The 23,968-nt window shown below is 37.3% G+C and overlaps 1 long non-coding RNA gene across 2 annotated transcripts; it reads left to right on the top strand.

The window, feature by feature from the left end:
- Positions 1-9,173: 9,173 nt before the first annotated feature.
- LOC127555056 (uncharacterized) lies at positions 9,174-23,192 on the top strand. 2 transcript variants are annotated; one of them, XR_007952150.1, is made up of 3 exons: positions 9,174-9,331; positions 10,560-10,723; positions 22,838-23,192. It is a non-coding gene; the product is annotated as an uncharacterized LOC127555056 (long non-coding RNA). The 2 variants fall into 2 exon arrangements; XR_007952149.1 differs by lacking the exon at positions 10,560-10,723.
- The last annotated feature ends 776 nt before the right edge of the window (positions 23,193-23,968 follow it).

The raw sequence follows: 23,968 nt of genomic DNA, 5'->3' as shown, positions 1-23,968 counted from the left end.
CAGAAGTATGCAATCTAATGAGGGAAGACAATACACCAGAGAGAAGCTGAAAAGGGGGAGGAGAACTAGGGAGCAAAGTCATTTGGATGAGACTGCTGGCTTGGGACCTCTGGTTTCATAATAATTTTGGAGGAGCTCTTTGCTCCAACCTCCAATCAGGGGACCACCTAACAAGGTGTGAGCTCCAGGACAGAAGTGAGGAGAAGGGGGGGACTCCTACCAGGGAGCAGAGAGGTCCTCTTCTGGAGGGTCCTCTTCCCCTCTCTACATCAAGCATTTTATGAGTAACCTAACAGTAAAATGTCAAGTTCCCTGACCTTAGATTTAGAAGACCTAAGTTCAAATGTCAAAGAGGCTATTTACAAGAAGGAACAAGGTGGTATAGTGATTAGAGCACCAAGCCTGGGATCAGGAAAAACTCAGTTCAAATCCTGCCTCAGACACCTGCTAGTTGTGTTTTCCTAAAGCAATAGTGCTTTGCTTCTATAGGCCTCAGCTACAAAACTGGATCAATGATGATAGTGCCTGCCTCCTAATGCTGTTGTAAGGCTCAAAAGGGGATATATTTATTTGTAAAGTACTTTTTGAATCATAAAGTACTATATAAATGAGAGCAATTATTAGGAAACAGTGTGTCAAATGTCCTGCAACTTCTAGATGGGTAGAAGGACCCATCTGGACAAAGACCAGGACTGTAACAAGAGAGAAATTTTTGTAGGTGAGGAACAGGAACACAAAATTAGAAGTGAAAGGCTGATCCAAGGCAAATTGGGGTTGGGAAGGAAGCAAAATTTCCCTTTCATGCCTTTTTCTGACTCCTATTACTGTGGCTGTCCAAAGTAACACACCATGAAAATTAACTCTTCCTATCCTTAGAGGAGATCAAGCTTTTTCAGGTACCCAGCTGATGTACTTCATGACCACCCTCTCAGTCAGAGTCAAGAAAAGGAGAAGGGACTGCTCTTCTGGCTATGGAACCTCTTTTCATCTCCTCCATCCAAATCTTCTTATTATATGTGCCATTCTCTCAGAGCTCAACTAGGACACTGAAACTCAGCTGATAAAACTATTCACAACAAGGTTATCTGAAGGATGATCTACCAAAGCCAGGGAGCACAAGTTTGGGGTCACAGAACAAAATGGAAAGAATGTTGTAGAAATCCCTTCTGGGAGAATACATGGCGAATAATGAGAAGGATTGGAGGAAGAGACTGGGCTAGGATGAGGCAGGTGTCCTGAAAGAGTCTGTTGTGAGAAAGGGTTCTGGGCTATCTTGAGCAGGAATGTGGGACAAACAAAGGGACTTACTGATAAGAGATTGTATCACATAGAAAAATAATGGTTAGAAAAAAGGCTAAAAATTCAGTGGGACCAGCCCATGATCCACCTATTTGGACAAACATACAAAGAGCAAGTAAAGGGATCAATAATCCCATGAAGTGTGCTCTAATCAAGGTAAATTATTAGAGATTAAAATGTGAATGGTGGACATAGATATGTTCTTAATAACCAATAATGATAGGTTACTCCCAAATATATTATCATTTTAGCATCTTCAGTGTCATAAACCGAAAAAATGACTCAGAAAAGTCTTACTGTACTTCACCTAGAAGAGAGAAAATGCATTGGTATTAAACTGATTGATGAAACAGTACCAGTCATAGCCCATGTCTCTCCTATTTTGAAAAAATTCTCACTGGATCCTTCTACTTCTCTTCCTCTTTTGTCCTTTGCCATAACCAATTTGACAAAGGTGTTTCCATTCTCTCTCTACTCTCTTTTAATCTTTTCTCTTTTAAACTGGCTTCTGACTTTACTATTCTACTACAACTGCTCTCTCCAAGTTTCTATTGATCGCTTAGTTGTCAAATCCAATGACCTTTTCTGAATCTTCATTCTCCTTCTCTTTGCAGCCTTTGACACTATTGATCACTTTCTCTTTGATATTCTCTTCCCTCTAGGTTTTTTTTTTTTTTTTTTTTTTTTTTACTTTTTCCTGGTTTCCTTCCTACCCATCCGATTGTTCTTTATATTTTGCTGGATTCTTTAGTGGATCACATCCTCTAACTCTATGTTATCTGCAATATTCTGTCATGGACTCTCTTTTTTCTCCCTCTATTTTATTTAACTTAGTGATCTCACTAGAGTCCATGCATTTATGCTTATGATTCTCAAATCTACCTTTCCAGTCCCAATCTTTCTCCTGGCCTCCTGTCTCACATTTACAACTGTCTTTCAGATATCTCAAACTGGTTATGCAACAGACAGCTTAAACTCAACCTGTTTCAAACAAAACTTATTATTTTTCCCTCCAAATCATTTCCCTGTCCCAATTTCTCTGTTACTGTAGAGGACATCAACATCCTCCCAATTTCTCAGCCTCACAACTTAAGAATTATCCTGAATTCCTTACTGTATTTCACTCATCTTCCCTCATATCCAATTTAATTGCCAAGGCCAGTTGATTTCACCATTACAACATCTCTCAAATATACCCTCTTTCTTCTGATACTACTAGGATACAATCCAATTGCAATAATCTTCTGGTGGGTCTGCCTGCATCAAGTCTCTCCCTTCTCTAATTCATTCTCCATTCAGCTACTAAATTGATTTTCCTAAAACAAGATTCCAATCATGTCACTAACTACTCAGCAAACCCTGGGGCGTCTTATTAACTCCAGGAGCCAATACAAAACATTGTTTGGTATTTTAAAATGCCAGTCTAGTTATTCTTTAGTTATTCTCTAACATGCACTCTTCAATCTACTGACAATGATCTGGATGTTTCATATATAAGACATTCTGTTTCTTTGTTCTAGATACTTTATCTGGCTTTCAGGCCTAGAATGCTCTCCCTCCTCCACTCTCATTATAAGCTCTTTGGATTCCTTTAAGTACCAATAAAAGCCTACCTTCTACACAAAGATTTAGTCAACACTTATTAATTCCAGTGCTTTCACTCTTTTAATTATTTCCTATTTATCTTGCACATAGCTTGCTTTGTATATGTTTGTAGTGTCTCCCCCAGTAGATTAGAAGCCCCTAAAAGGCACCCACATGTGCAATAATGTTTGTGGCAGCCCTTTTTGTAGTGGCAAGAAACTGGAAACTGAGTGGATGCCCATTGGTTGAAGAATGGGTGAATAAATTATGTTATAGGAATGTTATGGAATATTTTTGTTCTATAAGAAATGATCATGAGGATGATTTCAGAAAGGCCTGGAGAAAGTTATGTGAACTGATTCTAAGTGAAATGAGCAGAACCAGGAGATCATTGTACAAAGCAACACCAATATTATACCATGATCAATTCTGATGGACGTAGCTCTTCTCAACAATGAGATGATTCTGATCAGTTTCAATGATCTTGTGCTGAAGAGAGCCATCTATACTCAGAGAGAGGACTATAGAAAATGAGTATGGTTCACAACATAGCATTCTCACTCTTTCTGTTGTTGTTTGCTTACATTTTATTTTCTTTCTCATTTTTTTCCGTTTTGATTTGATTTTTTTGTGCAGCAAGATGATTGTATAAATATGTATGCATATATTGGATTTAACATATATTTCTACCATGTTTAACATATACTGGACTACTTGCCATCTGGAGTAGGGTGGGAGGAAGGGAGGGGAATTGGAATACAAGGTTTTGTAAAGGTTAATGTTGAAGAATTATCCATGCATATGTTTTGAAAAATAAAAGGCTTTAATTAAAAAATATAAAAAAAAATATTAGAAGCCCATAAAGGACAGGAACTGTCTTCTGCCTCTTTTTTTAATTCTCAGAATTTGGCAAAGGACCTGAAACATAGTAAGCAACTGATAAATATTTACTGAATTGAAACAAAATATAAAGAAGCTCAGAGTACAGAGTCAAGACTGCACAAGTTAGCAAATCATGATTCTACTGCTGGGCAAATGTCTCAAGGGACTTAAAGACAAGAAATCCATTCAAATACACAATAGTCATTATAATACTCTTTTATGGTATTAAAAAAACTGGAAACAAAGTAGGTACTTTTAGAATGAGAAAAGGTTAAACAAATTATGATATAACAATATAATATCACTACCTTATTAGAAAACATTAACTATAAGGAATTTGGAGAACTATGGCAATACATGCATTAAGAAATGTATAGCAAAGAAATCCTGAGCATGTACTTTTAGCTTTGTAAACCTTCTTTATTCTCATTCAAAGATTACATCCATTTCTTCCTGCATCTGTTTTCTCAAACTCTTATGAAACAGAGAAATTTCACAAAGACAAAAGAATGTCTTTAATAAGCCTGAATTTCATTTTTCTCATTTGAAAAATGAGGGGTTTGGAAGAAACAATCTCTGAGATTTTTTCAGGCATTAGAGATATGATATAATAATATAAAGAGACTATATACCAACTTCAATAATTTAAATGAAAATAATACAAAAAACCAATTGAACTCAGATGAACTTATTTACTTTATCTCAGATTAATTCTTATAATGATCTTGATTCCAGAATATAAATCACACACTCCTCTCAGCACAGATGGGCAACCATGGGCATGGAGCTCTCAGATATGGCTATAGAATTACAAGCCCTCAGAGTGGGTCCTAAATGCAGTCCACTCCAGAGCAAACAGGACTTGCCCATGTAACATCAATGATTATTAGTGATTTGTCCTCTGCTTTAAAACTTCAGCACAGGGGAAGCCTCTACTTCATACCCCCCACATGCTCCTTGTCCTATGTCTGTTTACAAAAAAGTGGCTTCCACTTTTGGAAAGCTCCAGTTGTCACCAAGTTTCCCTCACACTGAACCTACAACTGTCTCAGTGTGCCTTCTATTCCAGGTCCCTGGCTCTGCATCCTCTCCAATCAGCTTTGATTGCCGAAATAATCTTTCAAAATAAGGTTGTCACTCTTTTCACTCAAGTCTTTGGCGGCTCCCTATTCCCTACCGAACAAAATAAACCGACTTATCTGGCATTTCAGTCTTCCAATATGACTCTTGCCTACCTTACCAGCTTTCTTCCATACTACTGCCTTTGAGGTGCTCCATGTTCTGGCCCTGCCTGTCTCTCTCTCTCATCTCCATTTAATGTCATAAGTCATTCTCCATGCCTGGAACGTACTGCCTCCTCACCTACACTTCTCAGAATCTTTTTCTTCCTTCGAGGCTTATACCAATTGTTGCTTCCTTGGTGTAGTCTTATAGGAGCCATTCCATTGTGATCATCCTCAGCCTTCCAGGATCCCAATATTTGTGCCCTACTTGGTCTTTCCTAAAAGTTTCAGTGGCTCCCAAGTAACTCTAGGATAGAGTTTAAAGTCTTGTTTGGCATTTAAAGTCTTCCACAATTAGGATCCAACCTATCTTCAAGAGTTGCTTCAATGGTCCGTTTCGCTCATCCGTCTGTCAGTTTCAAAGAAGGTTCTGATTGGCATTTGTTTAAGGGTGGGTTATTGGGTGCAGTACTCACATTGGGAAGTGACTATAATATAAAAACAAACAAAAAAAGTATTACAGAATTTTAAAAAATAATATAAACAAAAACTTTAAGAGAAATATATCATTAATTGTGTGGAACTTAATTACATATAATAGTTATAATTCAAGACAAAACACCTATAATTTATAGAAATATAAATACATTTGTAAAGATTGTAAAGATTTAAATTAGCCCAAGAAGTTTTTTTTTTTTTTTAGCACTTTAAGAAAATTTCCCAAGTCTTGCTTATAGTTAATAAGGAGGTCTATATTCTCCTAAATTTGTTATCTCTAGTTGGGAATGGATGAAATATCATTCTCTCCCACTTCTTCACTTATTGAGTTCCTAGCCAGTGATGAATTTAAAGCCAATTCAAACATCTCTTCCTTTATGATACATTGTATCAATGTTTCTCCTTATTTTGTAAATAAACTTTTTTTATTCTTTAAAATTTATTGTTTAAAATTCCAGCATTTTAAAAACAAATAAGGCACTCATAATCAAATTGGCAAATAAAAAGAAACTCAAATCTTCTTAACACCTTTATTTTTATATATGATAAAGTTCTCATTGTCTGGCATACAATCATTTAGACTGATAGGAAAGAGAGCCTGTACTAGGCTGGTAGCAGAGGGAATAGAAAAGAAGAGACATATTTAAGAGATGTGAAAGAAGTGGAATTAACAAAATTTGGTAAGTAATTTAAACATAATTCCAAGATTTCAACATGGGAGACTAGATGATTGGTAGTATCACTGATAAAAATAGTGACGTTAAAAGACCTAGGTTTAGGGCAAAAGATATATGACTTGTAGGCACTTTAGAAATTAATGCCTAGGGTTCAGAATGTCTAGTATCAAGACTGAAAGAATAAATTTGAAAGTTATTTCAAATGATTATTGAATCTACAGCATCTAACCACAGAGGGCAAATGAGATTGCCAAGGATAAGAATAACAAGAAGAAAAGAGGGCCAAGCATAAGACCTCAGAAAACATGATGCTTAAGGAATCAAAAGCAAATATAAGGAGTCTTGATAATGCATTTAAAAAGAAAAGCAAAGTGTAGTTTGCTACAAGACAGTAGCAGTTTCAAGTACAATTCTTTTTTTTCTATTCTATTGTGCATATACAAATCTTTTCTATTTGCTCAGTTAAGTGAAAAATATTTTTAAGCATAGATGTTATATTTAAAGTATCCTAAATAAAAACTGTCCAACATTACTAGAACTTGAAGGCAAAGTGAAGATATAAGGTCTATCTATCACCTTTTGAAAAAGCTCTCCAAACCAAAAAACTCTAAGAATATCATAGCCAATATCCAAAGCTCCCACTTTTAAGGGAATAAAAAGATCCAAAAAGAAGAAAAATCAAGCAATCAGGTTAGGATCACAAAAGACTTAGCAGTTTTTACTATAAACAAGAGATATCAGAATACAAAAAGATATATAGGCAAAAGATATACATTTAAAAAGAAGAATAAAATCTTGCAAAGCTGTGTATCATTCTATATGCAAAAAATGGAGTATTTTTAATGGAATAGAGGCCTTTCAGGCATTTCTGGTAAGTGATCAGAGCTATATAGGAACTTTGAAATGAAAACACAAGAGTTAAGAGAAACTCCAAAAGGTAAATTTAGTTGAGCAACTAGAAGGACCTATGTGACAATGTAGTGCTAATATTATGAAGGGAAGAAAGGAACAAATATCCCTTCAAACCTAAATGTTTCCAAAAGGTATTAATGAACCTAAACAAGAAAAATGAAGGTCCTAGAGTTGGATTGCCATTCTAGAAGTCTGAAGAAGGGAAGAGAAGGGAAGGTAAAAGGAATATGTTAGTGTTCAAAAGGAAAAGAATAGACCTTACTATCTGTCATAAAACTGAGAAACATATGAGCAGAAAGGAAGGTATAGGGAGATATCAAATGAATTTCATTTCTCTGAAATTGACAAAGGAGGGCTGAATACACACACAATTTGGTGTATGAACACATCAAATTCAATAAGGAAACAAGGGCAGATGGCAAGGGGAGGGAAAATATAAAAGAAGAGATAATGGAGGAGGAAAGCCATAAAAAAAAAAATTCTTCTTGAAGAGAAAATTAAGAAAAGGAAGGTAAAAATAACTATTGTCAAGCTTCATCTTAGAGATTTCTTCTTAGGCAATTAAAGAATGGCTGAACAAGTTGTGTCATATGAATGTAATGGGATATTGCTGCACCATAAAAGGTGATAACAACAACAAAAAAAAGATCATTTCAGGGAATTTTGGTAGTTTGAACTGAGTAAGTGAGTAAGCCGAATCAGAACAATTTGTACAAAGACAGCAATACTGTAGAGACCAACAACTTTTAAAGTCTTAAGAAGTATGATCAATGCAATAACCAACTATTTCTCTATGATGAAGCAGGTTATCTGTTTCATGACAGAGAGGTGATAGATAACAAATAAAGTATGGAAAGACATCACCAATGGGGAGATTCATTTTGCTTGATGATGCTTATATATCACAAAAGTTTGGGGTTTTCCCTCCTTTTTTTTTCTCTTGGCTTTTAATTGGAGATAGTTGAGAACAGGGAAGTCATCAACTGGGATGCAAAAAAAAAAAAAAAAAGTAGAGAGCCACTGTAACATTTTAAAAAACAAACAAGGGAAAGAGAAAGTTGTCCATAAGATATCACAGAGTAGCAGGACCATTTGAAGATAATGTATAGAATTTGTCATACACATTTTAAAGAAGCAAATAGTGTGAAATAGGAGTCAGCTTAAAATAGAATCCTTTTTGTCGTTTTCTATGTGTATAAATATGCTCTTTTTTGGTGTTTAAGTTAATAATAAAACATTTTTTAAAATGCTGGAAATAAAGCAGAGGATGCCACAATCTGCTCAACAGTGTGGTTTGTAGTCATTTCTTTTTTGGAAGAAAGAAGAGAATAAGAGAATGTCTAAAGGAGAAAAATTATGGAGAGTGGAAAAGGGATAATTATACTATTCCTAGAATGTGGCAAGCATGCAAACATCTTTTAAATGACTTAACTTTGGAGGACAACTCCAGTATAGTGAAAAGCCACTAGATTTGAAGTTAAGAAACTTGGGGCTACCACTAATGAGTCCACATAATGGTATGACCAATAAGCATTTATTAAATGCTTATCAGGTGCGGGACCCTATGGTTGACATTTGGAATACAAAGACAAAAAAACAAATAGTCCTTGCCTTAAAGAAGCTTACATTCTATTATAGCATATATTTGCATATATATGCATTTGTGTATAAATAGAAAATGTACAAAGTTTAAAATGGAGGGGAGATGGAGAGGGACTAGTAACTTGAATGATAAGGAAGGACCCCTTGTAAGTGGTCTCATTTCCTCATCTATAAAAACGGAATGAATAATGTATCCCAGTCTCCTTCATAGAGGAAAGAGCATTTGGAGCTAATGGGCCTGGGTTCAAATCTTGCTCTTCCATTCACTGCCTGGGTAATTTTGGATAAGACACTATCCTCTTCTGGGCTAAACTTTAAATTTCTTCATTTGTAAAATGAGAGGGTAGGATTCAGGTCCCTAAGGATCTTTCTAGTTCTAAAGCTATGATTATATAACTTAATTAGGTAACTTATGCAACGTTCTATGTGACCACAGAAGTATTACATAAATGTCAGCTATTATTAAACTTCAATCTAATCATGCTGCCAGCTTCAGCCTTGATCGACACTACCTCCCTCAGCCTGAAGGACTGGAGCATAGTACACCAGACTCCTTCCATTGTCTTCCCTTCTAGATAGCAGAAATTGGTGCCCTGCCGCCCTGCCTGGTTCCAACTCCATGAAACGAGAAGCCCTCTGGCCAGGTAACCCCTGGTAAGCCTCTCCCCCTTTTTTTGACACCTTTTGTGTATTGTCTGTCCAGTTAAATTATAAGCACCTTGAGAGTAGAGCCTGTTTTTTTCTTAATTGCATCACCAGTGCCTGGAACCTAGTAGCATTTAACAAATGTTTACTGAATTGAATTGAAGTAAGTTATCTCACCTCAAAGTAATTCCAGAAAGGGGAGATAAAATGGGGATAAATTATATCACATAAAGAGGTAAAAAAAAAAAAATCTAATAGTGGAGGGAAAGAAGGGAGGAAGATGGGTATTGTTTGAACCTTAATCTCATTGGCTTTGGCTCAAAGAGAGAATATCAGACATATTTAGTTTAATATAGAAACTTATTTCATCCTATAGGAAAATTGGAGGGGAAAGGAAAGAAGGTGTCTAATAAAAAGGAGAATAAAGTGATTCCAGATATTTATTTTGCTAAGACTCTAAAGAGTTATTAACCTGGGATCCAATTTTTTAAAAAATTTGATAACCTTTTAATGTAATTTTCTTCCTTTGTAAGTCTATGTATTTTGTTTTAAGCATTTAAACAGGAATCCACAGGTATCACCAGACTGTCAGAGGGCCCATAGCACCAAAAAAAAAAAAAGGTTTGAAACCACTCTATTAGTGCCCCCCCTTTTTCCACTCTGTCTTTTCAGCATTTTCCTCTTGCTTAGGCACATATTGCTGGGAATCAGACATGTAGAAGAGTGGGGAGAGTAGTGTAGAGGAGATGCTCTTACTGTAACCTCGAAGGTCCCAAATCCTAAAGCAAACTTTCTAGTCCCTGACACTGTGGGTGGTCCCCAAGAGAACACTACTGCAGAGGGAAGAGAAAGTGGGGCCCAGAGGCATAGAAGGAGCTCAGATCAGATTGCCCATTCCTCTCCAAACTGTCCTTCAGACTCTCTTCTCAGTTTTCCTCTCCAGTGCTTCAGGAACCTCTTCACCCTGAAGCTTTACTCCAGTCCTGGATTTCACACATTGGAAGTACCCTCTGTCTCTATGGGTCTGCCTCTGATTAGCTGTTTCCACTTGGAACTTCCATTTTAAGGACTCCCAGTCTAGCTAGCTGCATTTTCATTCCTCTCCAGCTGCAGTCCTGATTTTCCTACTGCACCTTTTCCTCAATGACCCCTTCTTCTTCAGCACCTTCATTCCCTCTCTTCTTCCTCTCCTTTTCAGTTTTCTTTTATGACTTGTCCCTACCTTATATCTCCCCAGTGTTGCTCTCGGCCAACAATATATGATCAAGTAAGGAAAAAAAATGCTGAAAAGGGAGAATGGAAAGAAGACACCAATGCAGTAGTTTCTAACCTTTTTTGTGCCATGGACCCTCTGACAGTCTGGGGATGCCTATGGACATCTTCTCAGAATCATGTTACAGTGTAAGTTCCCAACTCTCATTAGTCTAAACACCAACCACAATTTCACAGGACTAACAATGAAATGTTACCCATCTCCTGATAGGTAAAAAGTGAGACCCTTTTTTGAGGGGGACTTTGGAAACTTGTTTTGACTGACTATACATATTTGTAATAGCGTTCTTCTATTAGTTTTAATCAGATAGGGTTTTTCTGTTGGTTTTTTTTTTGGGGGGGGAAGGTGGGGCTTGGAGTAGGAAGGTAAGTGACAGCAGTACTTAGCAGTGAGTACTGGAGTAAGTAATACTTGAGTTCAAATTTCTCCTCCCACACTTATTAGCTGTGTGACCCTGGCCAAGTTATTTAATTTCTGTTTGCTTCAGTTTCCTCATCTGTAAGATGGAAATAATCATACCACCTAACGCTTAGATTGCTGTAAAGATAAAATGAGGTAATAATTGTAAAGCCCTTGGCACAATATCTCGCACAAAGTGCTATGTAAACGTTATTATTGTTGATGTTATTGTTATTAAATGGAAGCAGGGGCTGTTTTTCTGTATGTATTTGTATTTCTAGCTCTTAGCACTAGAAAACACTTGAATACTCTTTGATCTGACTTGACCCAGAGTGGGAAAAATCCCCAACGGAGAAGGAGAATGAAGGAACTGAGTTCCCTTACGCGGGCAGACTCTAGGCTGTTCCTTATTATCAGCGAATCCTGGAGCCCCAGCGCGCACGTGCGACTCTTCACTATCCCCGCCCACCCTTCCATCTGAGCCCCGCCCTCCGCCCCGGCGCACTCTCAGAGCCCCCCTGCTCCCGTGGCGCGAGAGCCAATGGCTGAGCAGAGAATACATCCGCCTCCCTCCTTCCCTCTCAGACCCGTGACCGCGGGAAATTGAAGACCGGTCCATGCTGCTTCGGCCCGAATGGTCACTCCCACTCCCATTTCAGGAGAAGCCTAAGCTACGGTGGAGGCTGATGGTAGGGAAGCGCTCGGGGTTGCCTGGATTTCCAGGGCCTGGGAGCTGAAGATGGGAAACGTGACTGATCCTGAACGTTATCATCAAGCAACTCTCGACGCTTCCATAATGCGTTCCGGTCTTATGTGGGAGCCTTCCCTTCTCGCGAGAGTGCGCGTGCTCCTGACGAGCCTTGTGGGTAGTGTGAGCATAATTAGGGTAGAGTCCGCATGGAGCGCGTGGGCTGGAGAGCACGTGATTGGACCGGGCACTTAACGTCAGCTTCGAGTAGGTAGCGGGACTTGCGAGCATTCTGCAGATAAATGCCGGAGGGACTTACCCAGCGTTTCCTGCTCTGCCGGCTTGCTTTCTTGTCATTTGGGCAAAGCATTGGAAGTTAATCGAAGGCTCACCTAGAAGTTGTATTTGCTAATTCAGTTTGACGTATAACAATAAGGGTTCAGGTAACAGAAACTATAAGGGAATCTGGAAGGTGTGACTATAACTTTAGCAGGGAAGAAGGAACTGCTTGCGATGTGAGCTGCTTGGGTACACACCGAGAATCCCCTTTTTCCTAACCCTCCACAGTCTACCACATCACTGGAGGCCTTCAGTTGAAACACGTTGAATAGTTAGGGAATCCTTCTGTAGAGATAACTTCTGCGTAGGGAAGAGGACTAGATGCCTTTTGTAGGTCTTTCCAATTCTGAGATTACAGGATTTTGTATTCCAACCCAACACAGCAAGTTTAACAAAATTGACCATTCAGTATTGTTCTGGGATCTGTAATAGCGCTTGGCACTTAATAAATGCTTGTTTCCTTCCTTTGAGTGAACAAAGAACTATCTATCATTTCAGGTATCTCCCATAAGAACGAGTGACCAATATTCAGAGTAAAGGATTAGTATCATATTTTGTGTGAAGTTAAACAAATTTGCAAGTGAGACACTTGACACGTTAAAAGAAGTTGATAGGGATGAAGGAATGTCAAAAGCAAGAGTTTCTAACTGGCATAAAGGTTTAAAGGAGGTAGGGAAGATGTGCTGGATAACACACAAGTGATCATCCTGTCACTTTTAGGACCAAAGAAAATGTTGGAAAAGTCAGAGATTTGATTCATTCAAATCAATGCTTAACTGTAAAGATAATGGCTGAAGAGTTACAGCTGGATATGAAAACAGTGAAATTCATTCTGAAAGAAAATTTTAAGAAAATTGTGCAAAGATTGTGCCAGATATTTGGGGGATGAACAAAAGCATCAAAAGCTTGACATTTTTTTTTTTTTTGTGAACTCAGGGAATGCTGGACAAAATGATACATTGTTGAGAAAGAATATTCCTGCTTCTAGAACACAGTTATCCAATGGGATTGTGTCAGGGATCCTCCTCCTCTGCCTCCCCCACCCTCTCTTATTCACTCCTCAGCTGGCCAGCTGTGGAAATCATTGCTAGAGAGCTTCCCAGCCAAGCTCATTCAGGATTGGTTTTTACCATGGTAGGAATTGTAGAAAAAAGTAAATGAAACTTCCTTGGTTGTGTCCTGATTCTGTTGCCTGACTTTATTCTCTCCCTCTTGTTCTCTAACCTCCTGTGGACTTCCTGATTATACATTTTTTGCCTAACCATTTGACTGTGTCTCCCTCTAATCCCATAATCTGGGTTGAGCTCCTGGTTGTTTATTTTAGTGCACTTTGGAAGTCCAATTGTGTATAGCTCCACTGATATTTGTGTACTGTACTCTTGATAGCTATTGCTTACTAGACCACCAATGCATAATCTTTATGGTTTGTGTTGATTTTCTGGTGCCATTATCATTCCTAGTTCCCTAGTCCATCGCCAACATTTTATAGACTCTATATATAAAAGCAGAAACCATCTTCATTCCTGCCATCTTAACTTTTCCTTTCATTTCTAAGAACTCCTCTGTCCCCAGACTGAGTGTTCAGGAACCAATATTATGTTTTCTAGATCTGTCTCCTAAAAACCAAATTAATTAATCTTAAAATCAGGTCAACATGTACACAGTTACCTAGGCCTCTATTTTGCTGAAAGGAAGGAAAAGTTAATCCTAGGAAATATGGAGTTGGCACAGATGAAGAATAGGATGTTTGGGAATAAGGAATTGTTTTTTGTTTAAGAAGGGGGCATTCCAGCATCTGCAAAATGGGAAATGTTTAATGTTAATAGTATATGTGAAATTCTCTAGTTTCTCTGTAGATGCTGATTGCAATAATCATCTGCCGCATGTGGACTCTTTTGCTCTATCCAACTCTCTATGATCCCATTTGGGTTTTTTGGGCAGAGATACTGGAGTCCTTTGTCATTTCCTTCTTCACTTCATTTTGTAGATGATAAAACTGAGGCAAAGAGGTTAAGTAACTTGCCGAGGGTCACACAGCTAGTAAGTGTCTGAGATCAGATTTAAACTCCGGTCTTCCTGATGCTAATCAATGCTCTGTGCCACCTTGCTCGGCTTCTGTTACCAAAAATATTCTCACAAGCATGGTCCCCATTGCCCATACTAGAAAATTTCATCTACCTCCATGCCCCAATAAATCAGTAAGTGGCCAAGTGAGCCCATAAGAGTCAAGGTGGAGAGCTGTTGGAGTTTTCCTGCTGAACCGGTTGCTAAGGTACCCATATAATCTAGCTGATATATTGAGGCCATGCAAGTCAATCAAGCCTAAACAGTATTTGAAAGGTAAGACATTATATTACCTTCAATATATCATGATTGAAGAATCTAGAAATTATTTAGCAGATTGTTCCATGAGATCCCTGTATCCTGATCTGCCTAGCAAAATACTTAGCTGTTGCTACACTTGGAAAAGAAAAGGGATAGTTGGGAACAATGCTCAGAAAACCTTACCCATCGATCCTTTTGGGTAATTTGTCTCCCTATGACAGTGGTCCTCAAATTTTTGTTCTCAATATCTTTATCCTATTAAAAATGATTGAGGATCTGTCCAAAGAGTTTTTGTTTATGTGGGTTATAGTTATAGATATTGATCACATTAAAAATAAAAACCAATTATGAATTTGTAGACTCTCGGAAAGGATTTCAGAGATTCCTCAGGATGCTCTGGAACAGACTTTGAGAACCACTGCCCTATAAGAAGGGGGAAAGTTGGCTGCTGCTGACAATATAGATTTGGAAACGTACTGTAACTGTGGCTATCCAATAGATTGTGTCCTCAGACTTCTAATGCCAATGGAGGATATAAATGAGAGTATCCTGTTATAACTGAAGAGTCTCCTGATTTATGATCACAATGCATAGTACATGGTAGGTGCTTAATAGTTGCTTGTTTATTGTTTTATTCTTTAATTGCCATGAATCGGTTAAATAGTCTAGATCTTATACTTTTATCCTTTATATCCCTGTTCTATTTTTAAAATTCCTGGTTCCTGAGATCCCTCCCACAAGTCATCCTGGTCCAAGCATCAAGCTGGCAAATATACTTCGATTTCCTGCCTCAGGATGACCATATTAGAAGCTCCCTTGACATCCCAAAATAAGAGAATTTAAGTAGAGTTCATTGACTCAGCTGGTAGCCATTCCATTCCCTGCCAAAGCCCCAGAGTTATCCTATCTGCCTAAAAAAAATTACCAGGCACTTTTGAGAAAAAAGGTAATTGAGATAATCTGCTATATTACCTTCACGATATGTCTCATAGATCTAGTTCTGCTTCCAATATGTGTCAGTAGGCAAGGTTTCCCTTATCAATCATTCCTAACAATCTGTGTCAGACATTGCTTTCTGAATGGCTGGTTCCTCACTTCTCTGGTTTCTTCCCAGAAAGTACATATGTCAGTGTCTCAGAAGATATTTCTCTCCATGTGGTCTTGATGGCAGTGCCATATGGTTCTTAGCAGCTGGTACTTCCTAGTTGTTGCTTTGCCTTCTTGGCTCCTTGTCTCTCCTTTGTGGGTGACGTTAGCCATTATTCCCAGGCAAGGCCAAAACCCTCTGCCAAGGAAAATCCTCTCTGGCTGGGCACTGTGCTCACCACCACAGAGGGGAATGCTGCCAGACTTTTCCTTGTCTGGGATAAAGCAGTTTCCCTGCCTTGCATACAGCTGTAATGGTGCAGGACCAAACCTGGAACTTCCTTTTACTATGAACTTCTTAAGGATTGCCCCCACTGGTTTCACAAATGCCTATTTGCAAGAAGCTGGATCTAGTTTTTCTCCAAGTTTTTAAGTCTTTTATCAACTCTGGGCTCATGTATGGTGACTACAATCCTTAATGTCCTTTCTTAATCATTTTCCTTGTTGACTTGGATAAAGACATAGAAGATGTATTTTCAAATTTGTGCCTGCTCAGAATAACTCACCATTTGGGTGCAAAGATCATCTAGACCAGAAGAGTCACACTGGGCTTAGACTGTAAAATTCTTGTGTATTGCTTGAATCCAATTAAAATGTAATTAGGCAATGTTTAACAAAATAAATAAAAATAAGATACAGCATAAGTAATGTTAACTTGAGTTTTTCAAAGTTAACAAGCAGATTCAGAAATTCCTTTCCATTTGAGTTTGATGTCACTGGTCTAGAACATACTATCATTTAGCTTCAAAGATCTTGTATAAATCAAGGCACTCAGATCACCTTCCATTTTTGGAGAATGTTATTACTGTTTCTATTGCATCCAGATTTGCTTGGCTATAGATGATGTTCTCAAATTGGAAGAAGCATGCTTATCTAAATAATAATTCACAATATCCTAGAGGCTTCTTGCATCAATTACTCATTACTCAGTTACTAAATTGTACCAGCTCATATCCCAGCAATGACAGGCCTCTATACAAAGGTTGCTTTCACCCATGGGCACTCCCTTATCTAATCAAGTGGATTGCTTTTGTGCTTCCCACCTAGCACCACCCTGAATTAATTTTTTTTAATTTAGTCTAATGTATTTTTTGTTAAATTTTAAGGTCCCAACTGTCTCCCTTCCTCCCTAATCTGCACTAGAGAAAGCTACTATTTGATACAAATGCATAAATATATGTAAGACCATACTATGCATACGTCTATTGTTAGTTTTTGCTAGAGGTGAATATCTCCTTCCTTCATAAGTTCTTTGTAGTTGATTTGAGTATTATGTTATGTAGAATAACTTGGGCATTCACAGATGATCTTTGAGTAATATGGCTATCATTGTATACAAGAACTAATGTCCATGCTGTCCTCTGGATATCCCAGATTCCCTGTCTCCTTCCCTATATAATAACTGATTTCCCCAGCTTTGGTGGTAGAATCCTGTTTTAGCTCTGTCAGTAGCAGAAGTATTGGATTTTCCAAGAGAAAGCAGGAGATAACCATGTTTCCTATCATGAATCAGAAAAAAAGAATGTAATAAGTATTCATTTTGGAGAATGTTACTATCGCAAGATTTTTACTCAACGGAAAGACCAACATTTTAAAATCTCAGTGGTATTGACAGATACAATAAGATGTAAATTTTTTTTCTGAATGAAATTGACCACCACCAGACTCACTGTCCCATTCTTGTGATGCACTAATTAGCCTTACTTGCCCTTCTCTGAGAGAAGTAGGACAGGCATTGTTTATACCCACTTTACAGATAAGGAAAAAAGCTCAGTGATTTAGGATCCTTAGAGATTTTAGAACTGCAGAGTCTTAGTCTAACTTCTTGTTTTATCAGGGAGTAAGCTGATACTTCGTGAGCTTCAGTGATTTTCCCAAGGCAAGGGAATTCTTTAGGCTGTTCAGTTGCAGATGTATTCTCTGAAGAATTTTCAAGTCCTGCAGAGAAATTCTGTAAAACATAAAGTATTCTTAGTTGGAATTAACCCAATTCCCAGCATCTTTATAAAAGATTATGACCTGGGTTCAAATTCTAGGCTTGCTATCAGCTAGCTTTAAGACCTTGACTAAGCCCCTTGCCTCCTATGAATCTCAGTTTCTTCATTTGTAACATGAGATATTTGATTTCTTTAAAGTTCCTTCCAACTCCTGATATTTTATATTTTCAGATCCTTTCTTGTTCTAAAACTTGTTCTAGTCCAAAATTTCAGCAAATTTGTTACAGTTTTGCAAGGGCAACTATCCAGGTTGAAAGCCTGTTATGACAATGTGAGCGCCATAAAAATCATAATAATAAAAGACCAAACTCAACCCAACCCAATAAATGAATCATCTTTGTTTTTATTACATTTATATAGTTGTTGGAAGTTAAGTGTTGGAAGAAATCTTAGAGACCATCTAGTCTAATCCTGCCAGTTCACAGATGAAAAAATCCAGAGAATTTATCCAAAGTATAAATTGATTCAGGCTTTTTAAAAAAATGGAACATAGTAGTAGTTTAACTGCGACATTAATTTCATAGAATATTTACTATTAAAACACAAAATGCATGTGTGAAATTTATTTCAACTTTACAACATTTATTTTGTCAGAAGCAGCATAAGGGGAGAGTATAATTCAGGAATACCTGGATTCAGGTCCTGCCCCTGACACATGGTTCTGTGTTCCTGGCAAGTCACTCAACATTTCAGTATTCTAGGTGACTCTCTAAAACTATTCATTTTAGTTTTAGTAATATTGGCTCCCATTGGCAGAAGGAGTTCCCTCATCTGTGAATTCCATGAATCAATAAAATCATAAATACAGTCCTTCTCCCATATCTATGTACTAATTTTGGACATAATATGGACTGTTATGCCCAACCTGTGGTAGAGTCCAAAACAGTTGGACACACTGCACCTTACTCCAACATAGTGATGTCATTTTAGGCTTCTTTGAGAATGAAGGACAACCAATTAACCACCTAAGTTGAGGGCAGGGTTATATTGAAGATCCCTTCCCTCATGGAGGTTATAGTCTAATAGGGAAGATAGAACATACATTTGAAACCATCAAACAAAAATAGATTTCCCCTCTTTGTAACTCTTCAAAGAGACTTTATGCCACTTGTCAAGTACCTTAAAATGGGGATTCCTTTCATGTATAAATTGGATTAAGCTGACCAAGAATGTCCTTTACAAATTTCATATTCTGTGAGTCTGGTTTTTTTTTTTTAATTTTTATTTAATAATTACTTTATATTGACAGAATCCATGCCAGGGTAATTTTTTTACAACATTATCCCTTGCACTCGTTTCTGTTCCGATTTTTCCCCTCCCTCCCTCCACCCCCTCCCCTAGATGGCAAGCAGTCCTATATATGTTGGATATGTTGCAGTATATCCTAGATACAATATATGTTTGCAGAACCGAACAGTTCTCTTGTTGCACAGGGAGAATTAGATTCAGAAGGTATAAATAACCTGGGAAGAAAAACAAAAATGCAGATAGTTCACATTCGTTTCCCAGTGTTCTTTCTTTGGGTGTAGCTGCTTCTGTCCGTCATTTATCAATTGAAACTCAGTTAGGTCTCTTTGTCAAAGAAATCCACTTCCATCAAAATATGTCTTCATACAATATCGTTGTCGAAGTGTATAATGATCTTCTGGTTCTGCTCATTTCACTTAGCATCAGTTCATGTAAGTCTCGCCAGTCCTCTCTGTATTCATCCTGCTGGTCATTTCTTACAGAACAATAATATTCCATAACATTCATATACCACAATTTACCCAGCCATTCTCCAATTGATGGGCATCCATTCATTTTCCAGTTTCTAGCTACTACAAATAGGGCTGCCACAAACACTTTGGCACATACTGGTCCCTTTCCCTTCTTTAGTATTTCTTTGGGATATAAGCCCAATAGAAACACTGCTGGATCAAAGGGTATGCACAATTTGATAACTTTTTGGGCATAATTCCAGATTGCTCTCCAGAATGGCTGGATTCGTTCACAACTCCACCAACAATGTATTAGTGTCCCAGTTTTCCCGCATCCCCTCTAACATTCATCATTATTTTTTCCTGTCATCTTAGCCAATCTGACAGGTATGTAGTGATATCTCAGAGTTGTTTTAATTTGCATTTCTCTGATCAATAATGATTTGGAACACTTTCATATGAGTGGTAATAGTTTCAATTTCATCCTCTGAAAATTGTCTGTTCATATCCTTTGACCATGTGATTCTGGTTTTTAAAAAATCATTTGTAATTTTGCTTCTCTGGAGAATATCCTAACATGCTTTATCAAACTATATTTCTTATTTATTAAATTGTTTGATTGGTTATTGTTTTTTATTCTTGAAGGGTCTGCTATGTGTAGGACACCGTAGGGGAGCTAGAAGATACAATATGAACCCCTCCCTTGAAAAACATATCTTTTCTGCCTTTTACAAATGTTTATTAGGTAGACAGGGAAAAATGTAACAAAAGGAAAACAAAGACAAAAAATGTATAGAGATGACATAACACACTCCTTGTCCCTAAGGAGTTAGTCTTCGTCCATTCACTCAACCAATTTTTTTTTTTTGTGGTTATCTGAATTCCTCATAACTTTTATAAGTACAAAAATATAGTGGCCAGTTGTCTATAGCCAAAGTCAATTACATAGGCAAATGTGAATTTTAAGTGAATTGGATGACAGCTCCAGTTTTCCATTTCTTTTTGAGTACAGAGAACTGGCCTGATTTTATATCTTACCAGGAGCTGCCAAAATAAAGGAAATCAGAAATAGCAAGAAGTACCACAGCCATGTTATTGGATCTACCACAGAATCCTTGGATGTTTTAAAACAAAACTCTATTTGCTTCATCATCTCGTTTTGGGTCTCTTCCCATTTGATGATGATACGAACTGGTCTGCGCCCAAGAAGCCAAAAGATGTTGTCACAGGATGGTTTTGCAGATTAATCAGGATGATAATGTCTTAACATTGGCCAAATGGCCAGTTAGATCCAGTCTGAAAAATGTGCAGTAAAGGAAATTGAGAATGTGAGAATCATTTGGCTAGCACATGAGTTTTAACAGGTGTCTGAGTCTTGGGGAAGGAAAGCTGAGATAAACAGGTTTTGTGAAAGGAAATACCTTCCAATGGATTGTGCCAGAAGAAAAGACAAATTTACATTTTACCATATTAGACTGGTGGTATATTTCCAGTGGAAATATGTGGAAAGGACCTGTGATCCTCTGGGAAATTGAACCTCTGGCTCATCTAGTAAAGCTAATCTAGGCTCAATGATAAACTATATGTTTTTTGTTCAAGACCAGTTGAGAGAGTCTCATCAGCACCGTTACTATCACCATCTCACCTTTTGTGTGTTGTTTTCTACCTTAGACATAAACTTCTCAAGGGCAAGGAGTTTGTTTTTGTGCCTGGTATGTAGTAAGCAAGGCTTCTTGATTGACTGATAGGCCAGGTTGGCAGCAGTGTATATATGTATATACATATTTGATGGATGTTGCAATTCATGAAAACCATATAAGGAATAGAAAGTATGCTACCTATGTTGATGGAAGGAGCGCCGCACTGAGAAGTTATATCCTTTAAGTAAAAAAAAAGTTAGTTGGTAGCTAAAGTATGCTAATTCTGTATTGGGTATGTGGTTTTAATGAAAGGGCATTAGCCATAAAATTAGGAGAAATGTATTTAATTCTAATACTTTCTTTCTGACTCTGCTTCATCATCTTCAAAAATTAAATTTCCTGTGATTTAAAAAAAATGCTTTAAAATCTGTTCCATGACAGTTTTAAAAATGCTGTTCGTCACATTACAGAACAAACTGCAATATGTAGATGTATCTTTTTAAAGTATATATAAGATATGAAAATTAAGATTTATTAAATGTGATGAGAGCTTCTCCTACAATGTTGAAGTGAGAAGGGATCTTATAGGTTATCTCAATTACCTGCAAACCTCATTTCCCAAAGCAAAAAAAAATGTAATCTATAGAAGAAACTAATTTCCTCAAAAATTTGCAGTCAGTAGTGAAAACATTTTACAGTAGGTGTCTTTGATAAAGGCCTTATTTCTCAAATATATAGAGAATTGAATCAAATTTATAAGAATACAAGTCATTCCTCAATTGATAAATGGTAAAAGGATATGAATAGGCAGGTTTCAGATGAAGAAATCAAGGCTATCTGTAGTCATATGAAAAAATGCTCTAAATTACTGTTGATGAAAGAAATGAAAATTAAAACAATTCTGAGGAACTATCTCACACATATCAGATTAGTTAATCTGACATAAAAGAAAATGATAAATGTTGGAAGGGATATGGGAAAATTGGGACACTAATGGTAGAGTTGCAAACTGTTCCAACCATTCTGGAGAGCAATTTGGAACTATCCCCAAAAACTATGCATTCCCTTTGGTTTAGCAATACCACTACTAGGTTATCCCAAAGAGATTTTTTTTTTAAATAGAAAAGGACTTATTTGTACAAAAATATTTAAAGCAACTTTTTGTGGTGGCAAAGAATTGGAAATTGAGGGGATGTGCATCAATTAGGAAATGGCTGAACAAGATATGATTTATGATTATAATGAAATGCTACTGTGCTATAAGAAATGAGGAGAACGATGACTTCAGAAAAATGTGAAAATACGTGTATGAATAGATACAAAATAAAGTGAACAAACCAAGAGAACATTATACTCAGTACCAGCAATATTGAACGATGATCAACTGTGAATGACGTAGCTATTCTCAGCAATACAATGATTCAGTACAATTTTCAAAGAACTAAAGTTGAAAAAGGCTATCTGTCTCCAGAGAATGAAGTGGTAGAGTCTGAATGCAGATCCAAGGATACTGTTTCTCATTTTATTTACTTTGTGTGGGTGTTTTTGGTCTGTTTTCTTTCATAACATGACTAATATGGAAATAAATATGCATATGTCTAACCTATGTCAAGTTGCTTACTGTCTCAGGGAGGGAAGAGGAGGAGAAAATTTGGGCTCAAAGTATCAAATGTCAAAAATTGTTTTTATGTGAAATTGGGGAAAATAAAATATAATTTGATAAAAAATTAAAAATATGTAGCTGTAGTTAGTGTCAGATCTAGAAGTTCTAACACCTAACGCATGTCCCCCCCCTCCTATTCCCAATGAAAAAAAAAGTTTTACAAAAGGGATCATTTGAGAATATTTTTATCAAACTCCCATTGTACATCTTAAGACTTTTTTTTAAAAAAAGAAAACTTAGATTTTCATACAACTTCTGAGGAAAATGTTTAATGCTTTGAATGATAGAACAATGGAGCTACAGTAGACCTCACAGGTCACTTATTCCAGCCATTTCGTCTTACAGGTGGGGAAACTGAAGCTTAAAGCACTTGGAGAAGTGATTTGTCCAAAGTAACCTAGCAAGTCAATGGTGAGACCAGAATTAAAAGCCAAGTCTGCCTCCTTGCAATCCAGTATTCTGTCCTCCAAACCACATCTCCCCATATTTTCCCAAGGTGTCCTTTCTCATTTCATCCAGTTGGTTTGTGTTTATAAGTACATTCTGGCATCCACTTGTGCGTTTTTCCAGATGTTCCTCCCAGCTCGTTGGCTGATGTTCCATTCTGTGTACTGTATGATGTATTTTAATCCTCTTCTCCTGTCTCTGTTCTGTGGATGATCTAGGCATGGGAGAACCAATAAAGATCTTAAAACTCTCATCTGTTCCATCTCTTATTTCTGGGTGTGTTTATATTCATGACACAGTGTCTGCAATTGCGAAATTTACCCCATAATGAGGACATCTATTTCCTGAGCCATATTCTTGGGTTTCCAGACATCCTGAAAATGGCCTTTGTACTTCACTTGTGGATGGCACCAGTCATGCCCCACAAGAGTGACGTTTCCATGGTAATGCGTGCACTTCAAATGGGAAAACAGAGGGAGGCTTAGAGGGAAAGGGGGAAGGGGCTTTCAAATGCAAATAGCTCAAAAACAAGGAGCATAAATAAGACACATGATGGTATGCAACGAGGTAAGATTTCACTATAAATGACATGGATTTACCGATCCTCATCCGTGCCCCAACAGTGTTCTCTCAAGTTTTCCAGATTACTATTCCTTCCTTTCCCCCTTTGCATACCTTTCTACCTTCTACCACACTGATTTATATGTATCATCCCTTCTCCTACCCTATTTGGGAAAGTGAAGGCAAGGACCATATCTTGTTCTTCCCATGTTTTATCACAGCCAAGCCTTACACTTGAATTTGTTCAATATTCCTCAGGCACAGTTCTGAGCCCTGGGGATATATTAAAAAAGACAAAAAATAGTTTGCTATTGAGGAACTCGCAGTCTCATGGGAGAAAGAGCATACAAGTAGCTATGTACACACAAACTATATACAGAATAAATAGAAAATAAGATGTATCATTTATATGGCTATACTATATATCAGGCTGTGCTCAACCCTTTAGAGTCATCTCATTTGGTCCTT

The sequence above is a fragment of the Antechinus flavipes genome, chromosome 3, assembly GCF_016432865.1.
Source record: "Antechinus flavipes isolate AdamAnt ecotype Samford, QLD, Australia chromosome 3, AdamAnt_v2, whole genome shotgun sequence".
In the NCBI taxonomy this organism is placed as follows: domain Eukaryota; kingdom Metazoa; phylum Chordata; class Mammalia; order Dasyuromorphia; family Dasyuridae; genus Antechinus; species Antechinus flavipes.
Note: the sequence above shows the minus strand (reverse complement) of the source record. Positions and strands in the feature narration are given on the sequence as shown.